A 24,176-nucleotide genomic window follows, 5' to 3' on the forward strand; every position below is an offset into this window, starting at 1 on the left:
CTTAGTGGCAGTTTCAGCCAAGCATTGTTGTCTAGAGCAGATTTGGTGCACAGCTTGGCGGTGAGTCGTAGGTGTGGAACGTGCTCACGGGTGCAAAAATACCTTAAAATAAAATCACGTGTGGATGGAAGCTCAGTGCCAATGCTCTGGGCCAGTCCTTCAGGCACACCATGGGGTTGGTTTGCTCTCCTGTTGGTATGTGGGGTTTGAGAGCATCCCATTTGGAGCCAGGCTCCTCTTCCACCAAAGCATTTGCAACCCTAAGCAGCAGCCAGGAAAAGGTTAACACAAAGATTCCTGGAGGTGTAATGGGATAAGGTCCCATCTGACCCCATTAGGAAGATGCACAACAGCTGATGGGGCAAATATTGGGAACTTTGTAGCCTGCAAATGCCTCCTCTCACCCTCCTCCCCAGCACTGCTGAGGATGTTTCTTATTAATGTACAGCTTTATTTTGCTGCACAGGGTGGGAAAAGGCTGGGGAAGCAAAACTCACCCAAGTGAAGGATAAAACTTTGGCTCTGCTGCCTTTCATCCCCCTTTCCCACAATCTGCTCCAGCATCTTCAGCCCTCCTGTGGTTTGGGATTGCAGCTCTGGGTAGATATTGGCAGAACGGGGGTGGACATAGGAAAGAAAGGGGACTGGAAAGGACTGCGGGGATGTCAGGCAGCATTAGGCTGCTTGGGGAAAATGTAAGTGTAGGAGGGAGAAAAGACAGAAAATGATGCTATGAGAAGGCACCATTGTAATGCTCACACTCGAGCTCCTCGAGGGATGCTGTTTTTATGTGCTGTGCTTCACACAGGGAGTTGGAATTGGTCAGGAACAAAACTGCTCTGCACAGGGAGTCTGTGAGAAGGGAGAGCTCAACAAAATGAACTCCCACACCTCTTTCTTTTTTTTTTTTTTTTTACAACAAAATCTTAGATTAAAAAAAAAAAGGTTTTCCATTGGCAACAAGAAAACCTCGGAGCTAATAGGTGTTTGTTTGTTTGTTTCTACCAAGATGAACACCTTTGGAAAGTAAATAATAAATAAAACTGCCTTCTGCATGGGCCAACAGCACCAAAAAGCCACCAGGGGCGGAAGGTTTGTGGGTGGCGATGGTACCTCCAAAAGCAACCTCAGCTCCTCCCTCCTCACCGTGCTGTGGCCACTGGGGGCGTCTTTTCCTCTCCACCACATTTAGGCAGCTGAGAAGATGGTTATGTCAAAAAGAGCAGTTGATGAAGGAAGCCAAGAGGATATTGCCAGCAGGTAAATCAGTGGATCACACGGGGAGCCGGAATAAAACCCCACAATAAATCACGGATACCATGAAGACCATACAGCACAAAACACTGGGGTTTCAGGATGATTTAGGAGCTTGAACACCACTCAGATCTGTACCTCTGCTCCAAAGGCAATGAGAGCTTTTGCAAAATCTCCCACCCACGTGCCATGGGAGGGTTTCGAGTGCTGGTGACACTCAGCTGCCCAGGTCCAAGAGGCTTTGATGGTGCCTCTGCAAACTCAGGGAGCAGCTTGCTGCAAGCCTGCGTGCTGAAAGGCACTCCTGAGTCATACGTCCTGAAACCACGTTGCAGGTAATGTGCTAACACACACACACAAAAAAAGGGGGGGGAAGGGGGAGAAAAATGGAGAGAGAGAAGAAAGCAAAGCTCAGCTGCACCAATGTGCTCAGCTTGGGCTGGTGGTGTCCCAGCACATGGGAGTGCCCTGAGCTCCAGCATCGTTGCTATGTGGGACTAAGACCAAAACTTGGGCCATTGCAAACTTCTGCTGCAGGCCGAATGTCTTCAGTTTGGTGAACCTCACACTCAGCTCATCAACATGCACCTAAAGGAGCTGATAAGTCAGCAGGGGACATCACTTCAAATACTGGGCCATCGCATTGTTGATGCTCAGCACCAAACCTCTCTCCTCTGCTGTGCCTCCCTGAAAGTCCCACAGATGCAGCACAGAGATTGCTGTTGCCTGCCCAAGCCGGGGTTCTGAGCGTTGCCATGAGCACCCAAAAAACCGAGGCAAACAGCACAGTGACTCAGAGTTACGTGTGAGGTTGGTTTCACGTCCACGTGAAAAGAGCTCCCTGTCTCACTTCTGCTCACTTCAACCTTCTGGGGCAGGTTGGGAGCAGCCCATTGTAAAGGCAGCAGCATTTTGCTTTACTTTGGTTTTGCTTTGTTGTGCAGGCAGCTCACCCAGGAGCTGAGCAGCACTTGCGATCAAGATAAAGGGCTGCAGAGCAACAGAGCCCCCGCGATAGGAAAAACAAAATAAATAGGTACCGAGAGCAAAGAACCGCAGCTGTTGGGTGGCAATGCTCCGTGCTGGCTCTTGTAGCTACTACACGGTGGGAAAATGTGGGGCATGACTCAACCCCAGGGTAGAAAATGCCTTTATGGGCTCCAAGCCCTCTGTCCAGATCATGTTTGAAAATAGGGATGCGCCTTTCTGACAGATCAATGCAAATAGGCCAAGAGGGGCTGAGGTCAGAGAAGAGAGCACCAGAGTCTTGGTGGCAATCAGCTTGCTGGAGGTGGATTTTAATCCATTTGTAGATCAAAGCCTTTAATTACATCATTTTGCAGGACAGTAATAGCTAATGGGAAAGGGTTCATACTGCTTGCAGGTGTCAGGAGATAAAATAGGGGAAATGACAGACATTTCACCCACCAAGCCCCCACATCTCCCCCACCCCAACTGGCAGCAGCAGGCATGAGAATGGGGAGAGCAGAGTGTCCGAGACTAAATATTGTTCAAAACCAAGACTTGCTGCTATTAATCCACATGCTCTTACATAAACAGTCTCCCTCCTGTCCACATCTGCAATCCTTTTTTTTTCCTTTCTTTTGGGGAAGGTTGGGTATTTGCTGCCCAGGGAAAACCATGCAGCATCCCTGATGGGTCCGTGCTGTGCTGGTGGTACAGGTGGCTGTAAACAAATATAAAGCTGTTGCAAGCAGTCCTTGGCAGCCATGAAAGTCAAGAGATGCTTTGCACTGGTGAAAAAGTACCATTTACTTAAATAGAGAAATAGGGACACAGGGACACATTTGCTCGTTTGACAGCAGCTGCAACATCTCACACTTATGGGAGGGTTTGGGAGCTGTTCTCATGGCTTCGGTGGATTGGGTGAGGGGTTGGTGAGTAAAATCAGTCAGAAAATGGGTTTGTGTCCAGGGAAATTTTGAGTGAAAGTGAGTCAGGGAGGAAACGTGCTGAAAAAGGTCAAATTAAGCTCCAAAAATGCAGACAGTTCTGTGCTTTGACAAAGGTACCCTTTTCAGAAGGGAGCTGATATTTTCCTGTGCATGATGGTGTGCTCTCTATTGAAGAGAAGCTGCCTCAGTGGAAACCATTCCAGCATCCTAAAAGACATCACATAGAGGTGTTCAAGCGGAAAGAAGTCCTCTCAGACCCCAAACAGACAAAAAGAAAAGAAAACAAGGAAGAGTTCTGTTAAAGCCTAAAGATATCACAGGCTTTCAGGTGTGAAACAGCCAGAACAGGTGAACACCAACATCCCTGCTCCTCACCTGCCCCATCAGACAGAGCCCTCCTGGGAGCACCTGAAGCCTCCACTGAAAACAAACTCTCCTTTTTGGTTTGGTTCCCCAAATCAGGCTTATTTTCTCTCTTCAGAAACCAAAAGCCTCCGGGATCAGATATGTTGAAGTCTTTTGGCTTTGTTTGTTTTTAATGGGAAAGTTGGAAGGGAAGAAACCAATTCCAGCCACAGTTTGCGCTCAATAAAATCCCAATTTTCCACCAATGCATGATGGATTTTGTACAGCCACAGAGGTTTTTCCCTCCATGAGAAAATATTCACAGCTGCAGAAGACAGGAGTGGTACAGACTCAGTTCAATTTAAATACCAACAAAGAAGTAAAGCTCCTCCACCTTCCTCAGCCCACTTTGCCAGTGGTGAGCAGGCAGAGCATCCTGCTGCCTGGGATTTCACCTCCCTCCCACCTCTGCACACAGAGCTGCAGTTTGTTAACGAAGCCCTTCTGCAATTGTATCTCCACCTCACGCTGCCGTAACCTCCACCAGTCTCTAAATGAACGGGCTCAGCTCTTTTGATCCCCGTTTTGCCTCCAGCTCCATCCCCCAGCCCCAAACTTCCTCCCCTCTGCCTTGTAAAAGGGTTTCTCCCCAAGAAACGTGGTTGCTGTTTTACTGATGGGGTCAGGACCTTTCCTTTTTTTGGTTTTATAGCCCGCTGGGGAGCGAGCCTTTCCATCTGGGGAGATATGTAACGCAATCCCAAAATAACAGTGCAGTGCCCCATACACAGAGGAGGGACCAAAACACTCATCCCATGATGCAGGACCAGCACCACACATGGTCAAGAGGAAGATTTATATGTATGTGTGTGTATTTACCCCAAAGCCACTGCTCCTGTGTGCTGCACCTAAGATGGAACTGCTCTCAGCTTCCTCCAGCTTATAAGAACCAATCTGTGCTTGCCCTTAAGTGGGGGGCTGCTGGCACTGATGGGGTTCTAGCTCCCATCTCCTTTATAAAAGCAAACAAGACCTGCATCAGACACCCATTCAAGGGCATGCACTGGTGTTTCTCCTCTCATGGAGTAGCTGCATGCCACAGGAGCACCGTGGAGAGGAATATAGAAGTACCAAAATGAACCTCAGGTTACCAGGTCCATGGGCACACTCATCTGGGGAGCACTGACTCAGCCTGAGATGCCAGTCCACAGAAGAAGTGGGTGTGCTGGCAAACCCGCCCCAAGCACACCCTTTTCAACAGCTCTTCCCTTTTTCTCATTTATCACTTAGCTTGGCTCCCACTCACCTTCCCTTCCAAAAGAGGTGAACCCTATAAAGGCAGAGAGCCCTTCAGCACTTCGCCTCTTGCTGTGCTTGACACAGCCCAGCCACTTTTTCATTCATCTGTAATCATCATTACTACATGTATTATTCTTAGGATCACCTATTATCATAATTAAAGAGAAGAAGGCATCACTCCATCCTCACACATCCAGGTCTTGCTTTGTTACATTTGATGTTGGCTGCTCCAAGTGTTTTCCAGGACTACAGTGCCCAAATCCAAATGCAATCAGGATGGTGATGTGAAGCTCCTACGGCTGCCAAAGCAGCACGGTCAAGCTGGTTTGCACTTGCAAACCACTAAAACCAGCAGGCTGGGTTGGCAAGGTGAAGGTTTTGGGATCCCTTATGCTGAGCCCTTCAGAGCAGTCTGCTGCAGTGTCCACACTTGGAAAAATTCAGTCTTGAACCCAAGGGGACTCCTCAACATGGCTGCACCCTGCACCATCCCATGCAGGCCAACAGGGAAAGGTGTGGAAGAGCGTTGCTTAAGCTGGGAACTCAATATGAAGGGGAGGTTTCCCCTAAATCTATCTCAAGATCCCTGGATATCCATCTTAACACCCTTATTTTACCGCTTGAGCAAGCCTATGAAGGTGTCAAAAATCCAAAAGAAAGGCTGGATGCCCAGGTAGTAAAGGGCAGAACCCACCCCAAGGCCTTTGCAGCTCATGCTGCCTCTGCCTACATCTACTAAACCACCAGAAAGAGCCATTTCAGTCAAAACTCACACCCCTACCTGGCAGAGCACAAATAGTTGTGTGGGGTAGGCAGGACACAAAGCTGTGTGCGCCCTGGGGATAAGTGCTGGTGTACGCAGGCAGGGTGGCTGGGGATGATGCTGTCAGCAATGGTGTTACTCAACAAACAAAGCCCAAACACCTACAGACGCTGCTTTTCCAGCCACCTTTTCCCATCCTCCCCTTTGTTAAAACGCTTGCTGTTTCCAGCACGGACAGGATATCAAATTAAACGTTTTTCCCTCGCAACCAAATAAACATCAACTTATTTTAGAAACACAGCTTGGAAAGAAATACGTAAGCTCTTCCCAAATCCCCTGTCCTTCCCCAGCTCCCTGATAAGACCCCTGTGACATTATTTTCTTCACAAGCCATAACAGGAGGAACAAATGATAGAGAAAGGCATGAGTCCCCCATTGCCCTGATGTCTTCAAAACATATCAGCCCACCTTTGTCTTTTCGAGAGGGGTTTTCAGTTTTGAAATGAATGTCTGCATACGTTCGTTGGTTCTGAAGAGGCAGAGGGAGGGTTTTAACCCAACGGATGCACTGCTCCTTCCATAGGTGCGTTCTAAGAAGAATAAAAATAAGAAAAAAATAAGACCAGGGAGATTTGGGATTTTCCTCGTTTTGTGAAAAATAATGGGGAAAATATTGACTAGTTTTTATTTTGGTGGAACAAAAGGATAGGGAGATCAGGTCCTCAGCACAGCACACACCACTAGAGGGCCCAGAAAGTTCTTTTGAGTGATGCTGGAGCCATCCTCCGCGGTCACCTTAAAAACAGCATCGCCCACACCCTCCAGAAGGTTATAGCTAAAAAAAAACCCAGCAAGAGTAAATAGTCAGAGAAGAGCCAAAATTAAAAGGCACCAGTGGTTATTTGGTATTTCACTATGAGACTCCCAGAAGTTCACAACCTTGTAACACCAAGTGTTCATGCACTTCTGCAACCGTCAGGACGCTTACACCTATTTATGATGTGTACTTCAGCTGTATTGGCACCCACCTACACTTGCTCTACTGGCACAAGCGTTCAGCCATGGCAGCCCTAAGCTGAGCTCTGCCATGTGTGCCCCATTGGCTCCAGGCTGCTGTGGCTGAAAATTGATAATTATTTCTCTTGGGCTTTTTGAATTGCTTTTCCACATTCCTCTCTGCAGTATAAAAGGGAGCAGCTTTTCCTGGAATTATGCCATTCGTGATATTCAGCTGCCCATTCTCTCACGGAGAATAGATGATGATTTTTGAGTTAAGGGGAAAAAACAGAGGTGGAGAGACATTTTTCTTCCAAAAAAGGGTAAAAAATCCAAGCTTGGGCTCATCCCATTGCCCACCTCTGCACAGATCTGAGCAAATTCCTCGACTTCCATCCACAAGCATCTCCCCAGGGTGCTGGGTCATTACTTGCCACAATTAAATCGCCTTCAGCCTTGGCTGTATTGATTGCAGCACACTGCAGGCCCTGATCAGAATCTAAATCTAAATCTCCACGGCCTTGGGGTGGGGAGGCTCTGAGATGCGACACTATCTCTGCATGTTCTCATGTTTCTGCAGCATCAAAGTGGTGCAGAGGACATTGTTTTGTCCCGAATTACTCCCAGATTTCTGGGCTCCGGACAACCCCCTTAAGCCACTCCTTAACACCACGGGAGTGAGGACCTGTTGTTTTTTCATTTGCAGTGAGTTCCCTGAGCGCTGTCTCCTGTTAATTGCCATCTCCTGAAGCTGCACCTCCAGCCCCCTCCCAAATTAACCCCATCACTTGGCCTAGTCCTGAGGGAGCAGAGGCATTAACAGCGAGCAATGCCTCCTCAGAGACACCATTAAGACAGAGAGCTGGGAAATACAATCTCTAATAGGGGCAGTAATGAGGGCAGTGGGGGAGGGGTTGAAGATGGATGTCTCTGTCCTGGAGGAGGATGACACGCGGGCTCTGAGCTGAGCTTCCACCATGCAAAGCCCATACACTCAAGCAGTGAGCCCAGCCCAGCCCCTCACTTAAATAATGGGATCCCAGCACCAAACTGAGTTTTCAACAGTGCTGCTCAGTCAAATAGAAGATATTAGAGAGCAGAAGGACATCAAATTGTTGGAAAGTGTGCAGAGGAGGGCTACAGAGATGGGGGAGAGCCTACAGGGTAAAGAATATGAGGGGCAGCTGAAATCTCCTGGTTGGTTTGGCTCAGAGAGGAGGAGACAGTCGGGAGGCATCATGGCAGCCCACAGCTCCTCACAGAGTTCACAGATGACAATGATGTTTCCTGCAATTCTGGCCATGCCCTGACCTGGCTTTACTATCGAACGTGCAGCTGACCTTCTCTGCACGCTGCCCGGCAGGCGGCCTCCCCTCCCTGCTTTGTCTGCCCATGGCGCTCACTTCCTTTGACGTCTTTGGGATGAGTGCGGAGCAGAGGTGGCTCCATGGGTGGGTCAGGTGGTTTTGCAGCCTCCTGAATCATAGCAGCGATTCCTGAAGGAATCACGGCAACGTGGGGAGATAACCCAAGGAAATGCTGGATCAGGACGGAAACCTGCCTGCCTCCATCCAGCACCACTATGCTGAGACAACCACATCATTCATCAGCAGCTCCATGCTGACAGACACCCCTATTTCATCACATGGATCTGAGATCCTGGCTCTCTGCACAATCAACCCTGCAAGGTGCCCTGGAGATGTTTAGCCAACTTCCAACAAAATCCTCCATCAGAACAGGGTATGTGAGGGAGCAGCCTGTGCAGTGGGACTGTATGAAGGCTTTTGTACCTCACTTTATCCCCTGGTGCCCCAAGCACCATGTACAGGCTGTGTCCTTCTCCAGCCACAGGTATCTTAAGTCATCCCTGCTCCCTTTCGCCCCATCCCACCACAGCAAATCACAATCCTACCTATGTTTGAGAATGTGGAAACCCAGAGCTAGCAGTGGATGATTCTGCTGCCAACCCTCAACTACTCTATGCCATGCTGCAAAGAAAGCAGCTCAGCTGCTGCAGTTCCCCTCTCCACTATACATACCTTACACCCCCAGACCCCCGGAGCTGAGCTGCAGGGCAGCATCAGCAGCCAGCTCAGTGGCCTTGGCTCATCCCTGCCGGCCTCTTCCCCCCTCCCTGTCCCTATTGTTCACAGGGCCCAGCCCTGACCCCGTGTATTTATAACCCCCCTTTCCGGCACAGCATTGTGTGCACCCCACGTCCTGGATGAGCTGGGGCTCGACTCCACGCTTCCTCACCTTCCTGTTTACAGGGCTCAGGAGGAGCCGGCCCTGCCCACTCCTCAGCTGCCTTTGTAAAACCCTCTCTATCTTTCCAGTAGAGAGAGATGGCTCTGGACAACACTTCAGTTCCCTGAAATCTGGAGAGGGATATGTGGACAGGGAGATGCTATTGCCCAGTTGCAACCAGAGCATGCACACAGCTGGCTTGCAAACCCCAATGGGATTTTCTTGTCCCAAAGCAGAGGAAAAAATGAGTCCTGCTAATGGCAGAGCATCTCCCACATTGCTTATCTCCTGAATCAAACTTTGTTGTGCTGTATTTCCTCCAGTACACACGTACTTCACGCCAGGCTGCATTGTCAGAGCTGTCTCAAGTCTCTTTACCTCCATGCCATGCTGTATAACCCCAGCACAAAACCCAGACTCAGATTTGGGCCCCAAGTAGTCTTTTTCTTCCCTCCGAGAACAAACAAAGGGTGGAACCCTATTGGTTCCAAATATACAGCCATGCCTCAACTAAGAGGAGGTTTGTACTCATGGTTTGCTAGGAAGGAAAATATTATCTACGCTCATTGCTCTGATATCATCAGCAAAACCTTTTATTACAACAGGAGGGACCTTTTGCCCGAATACCTTTTATTATTCAGAAGGCAAATCAGGCAAAGGGACTGTGTTTGCCAAGAGAGCAGGCAGGCATTCCCCACAGCGACCTCCATGACAAAGCCAGTCCCAAACAGGACAGTGCTCAGACATCTCCTGTCCCCATTGCCATCCTCTCAGCACTGCACAAAGGGATGATTTACCCCCATTTTCCCCCCCTTTTTCTGGGGGAACAGTAACCCCAGCACATGCAAAGTTGACCCACCCTGTGCCTCGCACAGCCACAACCATCATCAAGGTCCACTCCTACCCTGCAGCAGGAATTAAACAAAGCAAAACAAGAAACCTCCCAGCCTTAATCTCACCCTTGCAAAAGCTGGGTGGAGCGAGCGCTCCAGGAAGCCCCCATTCAAAGCCATTCATTAGTCAAGTGCTGTATAAATAATTATCTTCATTGCTGGATGATGCTTCCCCTGCTCACAACCTCAGGGTCCAGATGGGGACGTCACTCCCCGCGTCCAGTCATCGCTGGAGGAACACTGGGAGCTCTTCCCCTTCCAACGTGCAAACAGCAGCATGCAAACAATAGTCTGGCGTCAGCAGACGCAGCTGGAGGCAGCCCCGGCCTCACTGCCATTTGCAATGCTGCAAGGTTTGTTTTTTCCCCCCCCCATCTCCCAGGCAGCAGTGGAGCACTCCTCCCTGAAACCCCACCTGGAGCCATCAGCTGGAAGAGGCTCATGGCCCCCCCAGCTGTTGTGTCACACTTATTCTTTCTCTGGCTGTGACAACAAGCAAATGTGTTTCCAGGTGTTTCCTACCCAGAGATGGGACCATGGGCTTAGGTTCCTTGGGCTGCCCACTCAGCCAACGGACTTGGCTGCAGGAATGGAGCAAACACCCATTATTCTCCAGAAGTTACAAGGTATACAAAAGAATTTCATAAAACTCTTATTAATTAATGTTTAACATTAGAATAACATCTTGTTTATCAATTTGCTGCTGTCAAAATTGGTGGGCTCAGAAAGGAGCGTGGGAAGCAGCCAATCCCTGGATTTTGTGGGAACATTTGTGGACATTTTGATGCTGAAAAAAATCAGTGGATCCACCAAATCCCACAAACACCCACCCAGCTTTACTGCCCATAAGTTCCTCTTCTGCCCTCAGCTGCATTTTGAAAGTTCTCCATTAATTCTTTGCTCTGTGCAGAAGTGGAGGTGTATACGGGGGAAGGGAAATGGGGAACAAGATGGGACGTGGGGGCTTTGCAGAACCACTCGGTGAGAATGCCTCTCACAGCAGCAGTGCCAAAGCCCAGGGACTCCTTGAAACTGGGGAATTTTTAAAGTACATTCACTTTTTTGGGCCAAAACCACAAAACTTTTTTTTCCTCCGTCCAATTATCCTTATCATTCACTACAGAAGGTAATTAGTCCCCTAGAATTTGAGAGATCTTGATGGAAACCAGCTCCCAGGTGCTGCCTAGCTTCATCCAAACCTCTTGCACCAATTTGTGCTGAAGCATCCTTCTCCCCATAGCAGAAAAGCAGCACTCCACTCCCCTCCAGCCCTTGGAAGCTTTCCATCCCTGCCTCAGTTTCCCCAGCAGTCAGCCAGCATGAGTGATGGTTCCCACCCCAGCTCACTGAATGCCTTCATGGCACAGTGAATCCATTTAACAACTACACTTTAACACCACATTGGCTTTTAATGCCTTAATTTTTGTAACAAAGGAGCCTGCAGACAGACACCACAAGCCATTAGAAATCCATGGCAAAACTCTTTGGGGTGGGATGGACAAAAAGCATAGGCTGACAGAGAGCCCTTGCAGGGAGGAGAGGTTGTCTGGGTTGTTTCCCAGCATTTCCTTCTGTTTTCCAGTGCATTTTGAATATTGGGTGGATACAAACAGGACCTTGGGGTTCTCCCCTAGTGGCATTAATACCTTCCAGTGATGGGAGTATGTGTAGCACTGCCCAGCCTTCACAGATGGGAGATGTGATCTACCTACATGGATAACAGGGGGTAATAAGAACAATTAATAAGAGCAAAAGATGCTCTGGAAAGAAAAAGGAGAAATTAAGACTTAGAGTCATATAATGCAGTGTTGTGAATGGCTCCACAGGTTGGAAGATATCGAGATAAGCCCCAGAAAGAAAGAGCCCAGATGGAAACAAGAGGTTAATTTGGGAGGTAGAGGATGAATTTCCTAGGCAGGTCTCACTAGTGCATTGTATCCTCTAAAGCTTATAAATCTATTAACTCTGGACTGCTAAGCTAATTACAGCTGGTTACACTTCCAGCTAATAAAATATTTGTCATGTTTAAGGCACGTGGGAGTTTTTCTTCGGCTTAACCAAATCACCCTGACAATTCCTTGAACTAAAGAGATTCCCAGCAGCATTTTTGCCAGAGGTTGGAAAAATCAGATTACGTGCAATGATGAAAAGGAACTCTCGGACAGCTTTCCCTGCCTTAGTACACGGCAGCAATGCATGAACCATTCCAGCATCACTCCTCTCAATAACCCAACACCAGGGACAGAAGTGCATGGAAGCTCTGGGTTTGAGCACACTGTGACCCATCAGACACTTGGCTTCCAGAGGGTTCAACATTTTGGCTTCATCCCAACCCCAGTTTGGCATGATTTGTGCTCATGTCTTGGAGAGTCTGGGAGGATTCAAGTTCACCTTGCAGCCTCTTTGGTTCATCTCTTGGGACACTCCTTGATACATGTTTAATTCAGCAGAGGAAAAGAAGCCTTTTGAACACATTTCTGCATCTAAAGGCAGGGCTTTTTTCTTCTATCTTTTTTTTCTTCTACCTCTTATTTTTTAATGGACTTAATAAAAGAGGAAATGTATTAGCCAAGTCCAGCCCATGTGCTTTTAATAACTCAATTTAATTAACATCCCCCAAACTGTCTTATTAAAACTAAATTAAATCCTTATTTGAGATCTTTAATAGATCACACAGACTTTGTGCAGAGACAACTGCAGCTGTGGGAGAGCCAGAAAAGGGAGCAGAGCTTTGCTTTGCTCATGGTGCAGCCAGGGGAACCACTGCTGATTCACTGGGCAGGGGGCAGAGATGAGCAGCTGCCTGAAAGGAAGTAAAATTTGGTCCTGGAAGGGATTATGCACTGTAAACCCTTTCCACGGTGATTCCCATTTATCTAGGCCATGGTTTTGTACAATTACATTGAGAGTGTTTGGGGCTGTAACCCTATAACGCAATGGAACACACAGCAGTAACAGCAGCATTGCAAAGACCCAGGATGCAGCAAGCGAGGATATGCTCAATGCAACAGCTGTGGGCACAAAAACAAACAAACAAACAAAAAAGCTGCTTACCTTTAGAAGGCCTCAGGTACACAGTAACCTCCAGCAAGACCCCCTACCTCCACTGCCAACCCTTAAATGAGGGCTGGGAAGGGGTGGATCCTGGCTGCAGCCCTTCCATCACTCAGCACATTGCATGCACCTGAGCTGCCCTGGGCTGGCCCTGCCTTCCCCCCAGGTGCTCCATCACTGCTTCAGGCCGTGACTCAGCATTTTGACTACAGGTGCAAATTTCTTTCTTTCCCTTTTCCTGGAGATAGCTTTGCTCTTTTACTTGAAAAATGAGGATGGTCGTATTAAATAAGAATTTCCTTTAAAAATGCACCATTTTAAAGGCACCCCACACAGGAAAGGAGTTTGGTTTTGAGTTTTGCTGGAAACAAGACATTTATTGAAGGCAGCTTTGGTAGAGAAGCTGGTGCCATTTGGTGGGTCCTCCAAGGCTCCAGCACATCACCCTCCATCTCCTCTCTATGTCCTTTTCTGGTTACCTCCATTTTTCTCTTGCCTTCTGTTCCCTTTTCCGTGTTTGTTTTTTCTTGCCACTTTGTGCCTTTCCCTCTCACCTCACCCAATTTTGGTGAATGTTTGTGCACTACAGAATGCCTGGGCCAGTGCTTCTCATCCCGTTTTCCCAGCAGCACCTCCAGAGCCAGAGAGCCAATGGAGGCGGTGTCTGCTTTCCATCACACCTGCCAGGCAGGGCTTAGATCTCCTCCAGTTTAAGACATGTCGGTGCATTAAATATATCCAACCAGATTAAAACCATGTTCAGACAAGGCTGGCTCACGGCCGCCGTGGCCCAGTGGGTTGGAGTTCAAAGGAGCTTGTTGGGGGCGATGGCCTGAGATTGCACAGCCCCTGCTGAGGATGCTTTGGGCAGACAGATGGATTGAAATCACTCACTGAGGGTTTTAATGATGGGGTTTTATTTGGCATCTACCGGCTCTTGTTGACCACTGAGGTGATGCTGAGTGCACACGCTCTGGATGGATGGGGTTGGTAGCAAGGCTCAGCTGCTGTGCTCGCTGCAGGAACATGGAGCTGCCCTAAGGCACCCGAAACAGTGGGGATGGGCTGCCCCAGGGTATAGCATCGGCCTGGGAGATGTCTCAACTAAATGTGGACAGCACTGTGTGGAACAATGGATGCAAAGAGCACAGAGCTTGGGGACAGTCACAAAAGTGGGCTCAAATCCCTTAAATCCAGCTGGCCATGAGGTCAGCGCTCAGAGGGGCTGCAGATTCCCTCTCTGGGGCCAGCAGTGCTCAGTCACAGCCTGCGTTCCCCGGGCAGCGGTGGGAAGAGGGTGATTCATCTGGTTGGGAGCCACAAAGACACCCTGTCCCATCGAAATCAAGAGTCTGGGGCACACAAGGAAGGGCTGCCCACAGGGTTAAAGACAGACCCAAGCAAGTAAACATGTGAGAAGCTCAATAATGTGAATTAAAATGCCACCATTTCATCATGTTGCTGTAAGAAACAAAGAGCCGGCAGCTGGTCGTTTTGCAATCCTGTTGACCGTGATTTTCCAACCCCACGTCCATTCCTGCTGACGTTTGTGGAGTTATATCACCTGGAAAACTGTTCCAAATGCGTTTCAAGCAGCACTGTTTACTAAAGATTCCTTCATTTACAGCTTCTCTGGTGCAAATTCATGCTGAAACCAGAAAAGACATCTGTGGAAAAAAAAACCAAAAGCATTTGTAAATGGAAGGGGAAGGAGATTTGAATCATCGGCTGCTGGAAAACTTCTCTCATCTATTTGTTCCTGGGCTTGACATCTCCGGAAAAATAAATAAATAAAATACCACTTTCCAAACTCAGAGAAGGGTCTGAAAAGGTTAATCCCAGCACAGCTCTACCATCAGCCCTTCTGGAAGCTGTGCTCCCGATGGAAAGTGTTCTCACTGGGGCTGGGATTGGAGGGGGGATTAGCCCAGCGCTGTGCTTGTGCCGTGACTCTTTAAAGATGGGAGATAAAGATCCTGTGATAATTGTCTCTGAGCAAGGAAAGACAAATGCTCCTGTCTTGTTTTCTGAATGCTTGAGCAGCTTGCAGCAGGAAGCACTCCAGCCTTTGGGAAAATCCACTTTTTCTTATGAACCCGTGAGAAGGGGGAAAGAAAACCACGATGGCACCTCTTAGGAACGGCTCCAGGGTAAAAGAAAACCACTGCCTCAAGTGCCAAATAGCAGTGCAAAATGAATTTATGCAAAGAGCACACTTCTGTGCTGTAGCTGACAATGTGCAAGCATCCTTGTGGGTTTTATTTGTCTTTTCCCTTCCCCATGTGCCATCCTTCACCCCGAGCATCCTTTTCATCGAGCAGGGTGTCCTCGCACGGAGCCCTGCGGCCCTCTGCTCTGCAGCAGTGTGTGCACCTGGGGGAAAGCAGGAAGACATCAAAGCTGCAGGAGCCTGGCACACAGGAGCTGGGGGCTGGCTGTGCGGGCTGCAGATGGCAAATGGCTGAGCCCATCTCCAGCTAGAAGCGGAGAGGTTAATGTGGCCGTTTATAGATGAGCTCAGGAGATGAGACATTGAAGGGGAGGGGAGGAGGCACCAACACTGCTTTTGATCCCTCTCTGGCGTTCCCCAAAAGCCACCATATGCCCAGCACCTGATAAATGCTATTTATAAACCTGGAGGAGGAGAAGGCAGGTCGTAAATCTCCCTGCTTTTCTTTTCTCTGTGGATCAAGAGGAAAATTAAAACCACGCGCTCGGTTTCCCAGGGATGCCCCATCCTCCTGCCCACGTGCAGAGGTGACCATGGGATCAGCCCACGTGCTGAGGGGTCCATGGTTGGACTTTCCAGCCCTAATGACTCTGTGTTTCTATGATTCTCTGATTTCACCCAGGTGAGACATTGGAGACTGAGAGAAGACATTGTAAACATGTTTTCATGGGTTTTCATGAAAATCCAAGGCTCTGGGGCCGTGAACTTGCTGCTGAAACTTCTTCTCATGGCTCCTTTGAGGACCTTATTCCCTTATGTCATTACCAAAGCACTGTTCCTGGGAAGCAGAAGGCTGATCACTTTTGGTAGGAAGCCAAACCCTGAATTGTAGCAGGCAGGAACAGCAGGAACCACAGTTACCAACAGGCCTGTGTAACATGCAGTGGATGTGCTCTGAGATCCACTAAGCGGTTGAGATTGTGTTGCTCTCTACATTCATGCTACATTTGGCTGCTGGATCCAAACTGCTGGGCATGAGGGTGGGCACCAGGCAGGCACACCAGGCCCAGCAATCAGTGCTGTACGGAGCAGTGCTGGAGCAATGGTGCTAATTCAGATAGAGTCATCTGATAGGGAAAGAGACGTTCTTTGTGCCATAGCTGCGAGCAAAGGGTCAAAGGCCCCTGCCACCAAATGTGACCCACACGGGTGACCTCACATGGAGGCTCGGAGCACATCAAGATGCCAGAACCCATTGTGGGGGCACTGAGGCGGTGATGCAGGGGATGGGGAGGGAGCAGTGCTCCCCGTCCCCACTGAGCAAGGAGGGGTGAAAGGCGAGCTGTGCCAGTGACCCAAAGGGCAGGGCAGAAGCAGGAGCAGATGTTAAACAGAAGCCTGCAGTGTGGCTGTGGCCAGCAGGAGCCTGCCCTGGAGGAAATGACCCCACGTAAGATGCATTGTCACTGAGATTTCTTAACACGGGAAGGCAGCTAAGTGATTAGGATGAGTTGAGCAGGGCCAGCAGCTGCTAAAAATGCCAGGAGGCAGAAAAGGTCTGCTCTCAGGACCACTCTACAGTTTGCATAGTATTGGAATTAAGATTTTTTCCCGATTTTTACTTTTTTTTTTTCCCCATTCCTCTGACTTTTCCAACTGTGTTGTTCCCTGGGATGGAAACACAGCGCCTGGGAACGCCTCCTGCCAAAAAAAAAACCCTACACCACAACCCACTGATAAGCACTTTTCAATACAATTTTGAAAATGAGGAAACTGAGGCCTGACATTTGTGCTCCCCTTCGGATGAGATGGAGAATTGCAGGCTGGGCCATTCTGCTCAATCCTAGCCAAAATAATCCTGGCTCCCCGAGGACACGCACGATGTGTGTTTGCCCAGAGCGATGCCACCCAGCGCTGCGCTGTCTGAGCCCCTTCATAACCCAAAGGGAAAACAACAACAACAAAAAAGAGAGAGAAATCAAACCAAACAAACCAAGTGGCCAAACTCCCTCCAAAGAGCCCCAGTTCTCACGGCCGCCAGTGACCGGCAGCAGCCAGGAGTCTCCGCGCGCTGCTCCCCTGTGGGGCTGTCCTGCAAAAAAAAACTTGGGGTTTTATTTAGCATCATCAGAGCGAAGGAAAAAAAGGGCATATTTCAAAGCCACAAATCCCATGGGGAGAAGAAACCTGTGCTGCCCAGCAGCCCCTCCAGTATGGCTCTAGGTAGCGTGGAGCTGGCGGCTCCCTGAAGGGAGGGAGCCCCGCCGTGACGGATGCATCCCCTGGGCACCATAAAAGCCAAAGCCGGATGGATTTACATTATCCAAACATCTCACTGCTCCCAAAGCCATCCGGGGGCAATGGAGGGAGGGAGGTTGCTCCAGTGCCCGACTTCTTCCTGCGTTCTCTCCCAGTTAAACCCCTTGGTTACCCCAGGAAAGGGCATGTTGTGGGCTCCGTGCCCCAAGGAAGCTGCCCACTTTGCCCAGAGAAATGAGCTCAATGCAAACCATCGCCTGGCTCCAAGGATTCTCCTACTGAATCTGCAAGAACCACACTTTTGGGACAGGATTGCGCATAAAAGGGAAAAAGTAGAAAAAAAAAAATAAAGAAGAAAAGCAGTAAAGCACAGCCCAGCACCGTGTGTTTCCCAAGCCTGCTGTACCCACCATAGCGCAGGGAACCGGCGATCACTCAATAAATAGAAGGAGCACGATCTCAAGCATTGGGAAAAGCAACATCTGAAGTTTCCAGAAACATCCCACAGCACCTGCGTAATATTTTTTCTTGCTGCCTCCCCCTAATTGCATCCATCTGGGACAGAGTATCTCTTTCAGCACCGCAGTGCGTGGGCAGGAACCATCGGTTTTTGCCCCATTTTTCTCACAGATCACATATAAACATGACCTCTTCCCTCTGAGCGGCTCTTAGATGGCACACTAATGCAAATAGGCTGTATTATTATTCAGGCTCTTTCAGCAGAGCCTTCAGTTACGAAGTTTTTCTCAAATAGCTGCTTGCCATCCTCATTTCTTCATTTCTTTTTAGGGGAAAAAGGGGAAAGATGCTGAAGATAGAAAGGAGGGGACGATCTCAGCCCTCCCTCCCAACAGGAGCAGTGCTGGGGGAGATCACCACGCACCCACATGCCTCAGTTTCCCTCCTTTTATCCAGGGAGATGCTACGATCTTTGTCAAAAATCATTTAAAGTCACACTTCCATGTAACCATAGGGATTTTCCATGGTCCCACATGGATTTGGGGTGGGTTTTTGCCCGGTTGCAGTTTTCTTTTTGTGGACATTGGACCCCAGTGCTACAAAATGCCCCAGCAATTCCAGCTCCTGAAACCATCTCTGAACCCATCCTTTTGTACCTCAGCACCGGCTGATGAAACTGGGGAGAGATTTATCTCCCCACCACGACCCTGCATCGACCGCTTCCTAAACAGCGGGGAGAGGAGATCATTTAGCTGCCATTTCAGTGAAACCTCCTTAAGTGTTTAGAGAGTCCATCTCTCTTAAGTGCTTGCAGGGTCCCTGGGACTGCAATTACTCATGCAGCAATCCTTTGCTGAGCTCACCCTGCATAACGGAGCTGCAGGAGGGGGGAAACCTTCCTCTCACCATGGGGTGATGCGATGTGCCCAGGGAACAAGGGCTTGGAGCCCACATCCTGAGTTACAGCTCTGTTGTTACACGTGGCATGAGATGTGTTAATGCAAAGTGAAGTGCAGTGGGACTCATGGAGGTCTCTTAGGATGGTGCACCCATGGCCTCACCTTGACATCCTTTACTCTTAAGGGCCACAGGCCCAGGTGGCCCTACAGAAACCACTTGCCAGCTCTGGGGGGCATTTCTGTCAAGGCCCTGAAGTCCTGCACTAAGGTCCTCCTACACAGCTAGACCTTGGTGTCACTGGTAGGAGTGGGAAGGGGCAGCCAGGGAGGTGGAGGTGGAGAGAGGAGGCTCGAGGCCAGCAGGCCATTGGAGGACTGAGGTTTCTGCTGTTCTTGTTTCTATTTTTACTCCCTTTATGGTTTTCCAATTTTGAAATTCCACTAAAAAGGAAAAAAAAAAAAAAAAAAAAAAAGCCCTGCCTGGAATTTCTTTCATGCCCCGTTCTCAGCCTGCGTGCGTATTTCCCAACTCGTTTGCAAGGGTTGCATTGACTCAGCGGGGACAAGAGCCAGCTCTGGTTTCCATTACCAGTGATTAATGCCAGGGAACATGTTTAGACTCCCAGGGCCTGCACGCCGGTCAGGGCTCGGGGAGTTTTGGTCCCAGCTCTGGTAAAATATCACTGGCTGACAGCAGGGCCTTAGGGCAGAGAGCATCCCCTGCTCATGCTTTTGCCCCCAGCAAGTTGCAGCCAGCTTAAACCCATGCTTGCACCCTTCCCTACCAATAGGATTATTCAATTCCATTTAAACTTTTTCACCATACTTCTACATTTATTCAAATTGCAAAGACCAGAGCTGGCTATTCCCAAATCCTATCCGGTGGGGAGATTTGAAGAGAAACAGGGAAAGCTGGGAAATCTCCAGGGCCGTGGGATGAAAGCAGCCCCTGCATCCCCTGCACACTGTGCTCCGGGGCATAGGAGCCCCACACCAACTGTTGTTCCCTCCCACCCAAACTCACCAAGCACATCGCTGATGCTGACCATGCTCAGAAAGCTTTTCCCACACTGGGTTAATCGGATCAGCACCAGAAGGGACCACTGAATTCCTCTCCCAGCAGATGTTTAACTTAGGCTGCATTAAATAAAGAAGTCTCCTCCTGCAGGTAGCGCTGCTGTCAGCGAGGCAGAGCTGCTGTTTATCCTCTCACTGCTGATGGTATAAATCCTTCCCTGGGCATCTGGCCAAGGCAGCTGCCATTGAGGGTCTGATAGCTGCTCGTGGAGTTAATTCCTGCTGCTCTGTCACCAGCCAATGTGAGCTCAAAAGACCAAAAACAAACTGGGTTGCCCCATGTCCAGTTCCTGGAAATAAAACTTTTCCCAGACTCTAAGGGAAGAATGAGGTGGTCTCAGAGGTGTGTGAATTACATGGGGTGCCTCAGTGCAGGAAGGGTGGAAGAGAGAGTCTCTGTGCCATGCTGGAAGAGCAACGCGGGGTCCAGACCCTGATACTGGGAGGTCTTTGGGAAGGAACGATGCTGAGATTTTTCAGAGCTGGTCCAAACCAGTTTTGATTTAATTTGGTTCCCCTAACCCCCAGAAAATTGTTATTTTACAGCTAAAAGTCAAAGTCTACACAGTTTGTCTGCCACACTGTTTGTATTTCAGTGTAAACCTGTGTTGACTCTTCTGTAATGCCAATCCCATAATTTCTATGGAAAGCAGACATATTTTAAAATAAATGAAAAACTATTTTACCAGGAACCACATACTCCACCTAGAAAGTTGCCTTGAGGACTTGTTGCCTTTTCCAGGAATGCAATTCATGCTCCTTTCAGGCTTTTCTTTCATCCAGCAACTGCAACGACCAAGGCTCCAAGTGGGGGAGAAGAGAGTGCAGTGGGGATGTGTTGGTCTGTTTCCCTCCACTTGAAGTCATGAGAACATCATTCTCCAAACCTGGAAAACAGTTGAATATTGTCTCCTCCATCCTGATTTTTCAGGCAGGCTTCTTGCTTGCCAGCCTGCCCCATGCAACCCAAGCAACGAACTCAACCCCAGCACCGCTTTGCTTGTGACAGAGATGGAGCACCAGCGTTACCTCCTTCCAGCCGGGCTCCTAAATAATAACACACACACACACAAGAACTTTCCACCAGCTTTGATGAGACCTCTTGTCTGCTTCCCCCCATGTCCGTCATGGGGAGAGAGAAAGTGGTGGGAAAGTTTGTTCCCAGGGCACCCAGCTGGCTGCGGCAGCGCCTTTGGGCTTGGAACAATGCTTGGAAGGGAAGATGGGGAAAAAATAGACTGGGATGATAGAGTATGGACTTATCCAAGCAGCAGCAGTGCATAGTTTGTGGTGTCCTGGAGTTATTTCCTACAGAAATCTGGTTTAGGTTAAGCAGCCCCACTAATGGGCTGAATCTTCACAGTTCCGAGTTCCTTCATTGGACTTCCATTCATTTACCACCAGCTTTTCTGCTACGGGCTTTGCTTTCCCCAAAGGGAATCCATTAGCCTCCCTCACTGGTTCTTAAGGGATGTTCCCCAAACCACATTTGCTGGTGGATCTCATCCACTGGAGGACACCACATCACACACAGATGTGCCCTGAGAATGAGTCTTTGCTTTTGTCATCCACCATGGCCCTGTGCTGAGATTCCAAGGACGAGCTGGGGACCATGCCAGCCAGGCTGCAGTTGGATGAGGTGGACCTCATGCAGAACGTATTTGTCCAGCAGAAATGGAGATATGCATGGTTTGGACCTCTGTGTGCCACCTGAGCATGAGAATAAAAGTAGAGGAAGAGCTGAGTTGGGGTACTCCAGTGAGTCTCAGCATTCTGGGGGTAAACAGGGAAGGCAAGACCAGACCTGTCAGCACTTCTTATACCTACTAGGACGTGAACCATATCTACTGGGTGCTTTCTGAACAAGTCGACACTTGCAGACCATCTTCATGGCTCATAAGAAGTGCAAACAGAACACCACCAGCATTTTTTTGCATTCCATCTTCATGCATATCACTAAGATTAAACTCTTTCACACAGCTCCACCAGCACGTCCTCAGCTTTAGGACCTCACTTGGAGTGGCTTTAAGCAGCCTTGCTTTTCCCATATGATATCGCCAGCATTCTCCAAAGGCCGTCCTCTCCGAAGCATCTGGAAGTTGAGTGCACAGAAGTTGGTTGGTCAAAAACCACAAGTCGTTTTTATCCACCACCAGAAAGTACTGTGTTTATTTCTGTCGTTACGGCAACCCAAAACGAAGATGCCTGCGGCTTAGAATGACTGAGAAAATTGTCAGCGTGTCTGGAAGTCCATCTGGGAGCAAAGAGGAATGGATGTGGGTCCTTAGCAGCACAGGGCTGGAGAGTAATCACCCACCCTGTGCTGCTGCTCCTTCTGTTCCATCTCTTGCTGGTCACCATCAGGACAATATTTGGGGCTAAATGTATCAGATCTTTCTCCTACCCACCCTACTGATCCCATCCAGCCCTTATCTGCTGAGGGCCATGTCCATGCGTGCACACGAGGAGCGAGCTCTGGCTTGCAGACCCATGCAAACCCATCCGGCGCGTGCATACCAGCTTACGACTGATTTGTATCAGTTTTGTCTGTGTGGTTGAGCGAGTTTGAATCATAAAGCAAATTGTTTATTAAACTAATTTAGCTAAAATGTGCAACTTCTGGAAGCAGCCCACTCTCTGCTTTTTCCCCTGTCCTCCAAAGCCCATTGCTGACAGTGGGGGAACCAAGTCCTCCAGCTGCAGAGATTTCTAAATCCAGCCATAAAACTTTATTTGTCCTGTTTCTGTTTATCGTTTCCATAAGCTATCCCGGTAGGAATTGCACATTCCTTGTTGCTAATTTTAACAGAGAAGGACTGCACAGATCCCCAGGCTGCAGCCAGGAATGCTCCTATGGAATCACATCGCTCGCTGCCAACACGCAGTGCTCACCGGGTGACTCTTCCCTATCCCTCCAGGCCCCTGGAGAAGGCTCACGAATGGCTTCTTGTTGAGTTGCTTTGGGTTTTTTTTTTGTTCCTTTTTGTGGGTGATCAGGCAGCTGGCACAGCCCCACCGGTCCTGAGGTTCCTGATGAATCACCACCAACTGCAATGGCAGCTGCGTTGCTCCAGCCTCACATTGCGTGGCTGCTGCTGCTGCTCTGGGTGAGTGGGCAGGGGCAGCTCGGTGCTCATTTTGTGCAGCCCACAGAGCGCAGGAGGGAAAAGGTGCAAAATGTCTCTTGTTCGTGCCGCAATGCTGCAGTACTGGAGTCTATGAATGTCCTGTTGGCACCAAGATAAGTTTGCAGCCCAGCATAGGCTTCAGCTGAAAAAAAGCCCAAAAAGCCACAAAAAAAAAAAAAAAAAAAAGAAAGAAAGAAAAAAAGCCCCAAAGTGGTGTAGCAGCCCCTCACATTCCTTTCTGGATTTATGTTGCATCCCATCTGCCTTTCTCCTCTCCTCTTTGCTGGCACTCAGTGCCTCCTTTCGTCAGTGGGGATTGGATATGACATGAAAGCAGTCGGACCTCACACAAACGCCACCATGACCATAAATGTGGGAATAGCAAAAAATATATACACACATCACCTGCACCAGGCTCTGGGAATGGGGTTTCTGATGGTGAAGGGAAGGCAAAAAGCCCCTCCTGCCCTCTGAGACCTGCAGCACACTTAGCAAAGCTCAGCAGGGTGGGTGATGCCAGCACCTGCACAGAGATTCTTGCAAGAGCAGCTGGGATGGAGAAAAACATAGAAACCCCAAAGAAAAAAAAAAATAAAAGAAACATTGCTCATCGAAGGGATTTTTATATTTCTCTGCATTTCTTGGCATGCCTACTCTGAAGTGATACTGATCCCCAAAGGAGCCCACTCCCAGCTCCACAGCACTTCTGGGGCTGCTTGGGTTTGTGCTCGTGGTCCTGGGACTGCCGGTGGTCTGCACGCTGCTGGCAGCACCAGGTACTTTCCAGCTGGTAAATGCCAGGGATGGAAAATGGAAATACTTGGCAGCATTCCCATGATGGGGCTGGAGCTGCGGCGCCATTGGGATGCCAGGAGGGGTGAAAGAGGAGATGGAAAGAAGGGAATGGGACAGTGGCTGAGGAACAGCACAGGGCTGTGCTGGGAGTGCCTGCTCCCACTGGGGGTGATTCAAGCATGGGGTGGATTAGGGCATCCCAGCATCATGCCATGCAATAAATCCAAGTCAGCATGGCCATGGGCACACCGGTGAATACCCTGCTCCTCCCCCATCCCCAAAAGGATGCTGTGAGCTCAGCAAGCATCCCCACGACATAGATGCAGAATCTGAGGAGCATCCCCGGTGCAGAACATCCCCCAGGAAGGTGTTTGGTGCTGGTGGGTGTGAAGCCCCCCCAGCTGCTGCCTCCCCCCCGGCACAATGGCTCATTGTGGGGCTGGCTTTCATGCAGGGCCAGGGAATGGCAGCGTGGGGAAAGGCCGCCAGAGGAGCCGGAAAGTTGCTTTTGGACGGCGTTCAGAGGCCTCGGCGCAGTGGGAGGGAGCCGGGCGCGGAAAGCAAACAGTGGAAAGTGCTGACTGCAGGGGCGGCCCTGGCACCCCCAGCACCACCTGCAGCA

The 24,176-nt window shown here is 49.4% G+C and overlaps 1 long non-coding RNA gene across 1 annotated transcript; it reads right to left on the reverse strand.

The window, feature by feature from the left end:
• Window positions 1-2,909: 2,909 nt before the first annotated feature.
• LOC419722 lies at window positions 2,910-21,703 on the reverse strand. Its single transcript, XR_006932104.1, has 4 exons — window positions 20,337-21,703; window positions 12,768-14,434; window positions 6,096-6,167; window positions 2,910-2,941 (listed from the first exon to the last, which is right to left on the reverse strand). It is a non-coding gene; the product is annotated as an uncharacterized LOC419722 (long non-coding RNA).
• Window positions 21,704-24,176: the final 2,473 nt, after the last annotated feature.

This window comes from Gallus gallus, chromosome 24 (assembly GCF_016699485.2).
Source record: "Gallus gallus isolate bGalGal1 chromosome 24, bGalGal1.mat.broiler.GRCg7b, whole genome shotgun sequence".
In the NCBI taxonomy this organism is placed as follows: Eukaryota; Metazoa; Chordata; class Aves; order Galliformes; family Phasianidae; genus Gallus; species Gallus gallus.